The sequence below is a fragment of the Microtus ochrogaster genome, unplaced genomic scaffold (assembly GCF_000317375.1).
Source record: "Microtus ochrogaster isolate Prairie Vole_2 unplaced genomic scaffold, MicOch1.0 UNK36, whole genome shotgun sequence".
Lineage (NCBI taxonomy): Eukaryota > Metazoa > Chordata > Mammalia > Rodentia > Cricetidae > Microtus > Microtus ochrogaster.
The window spans coordinates 2,572,615-2,573,297 of NW_004949134.1; positions in this window are offsets into that span (position 1 = coordinate 2,572,615).

Consider the following 683-nt stretch of genomic DNA (forward strand, 5'->3'; position numbering starts at 1 on the left):
TTAGAAATTAATAAAGTTGAAAGTAGAAAATGATATTAAAGATCAACTTAAAATCTTTCAAAACAAAACAAACAGATGTATTTCTTGCATTACTGACAAAGAAACAGACACAGAGTACAAATATGAATACCAACAAAAAATTATTAAAGACACAAGACATTAAAATAATTAGAAATAAGTATTATAAACTATACTATCCATATATGTTTAAAAACCCACCAGCAATTATACAGTCCACCAAATATTGTAATTCCTCAAAGTTAAAACGTAAAGAATTATGTGACTATTTTTTGAGTAGAGTTCATAGCTCCAAAACTGAGAACAAATTCTTTTGACCCAGGTCATTACTGGCAAACTGTACTGAGCACTTAAAGAAGACACATACATTCAATGTAATCTCTTCCAAAAAATAGAAAACGTGGGAACACTTCCCAACTAAATAGGGTTTTCAATATTAGTCTTACACCAAAAAGGACAAACAACACTGCAAAGGAAAGCCATGAAAAAATATCTCCTTAACAAATAAATTCAAAAAATTATTATCCAACGAAACCCTACAACATGTGAAAAGAAAATAAGCCATAAAATGTAACTTATTCTCAAAAATAAAGAGCTTGCCAAATAGTCAATATAAATCAATACAATATATCATATTTGTGGAAAGAAGGAAATATGATCACATA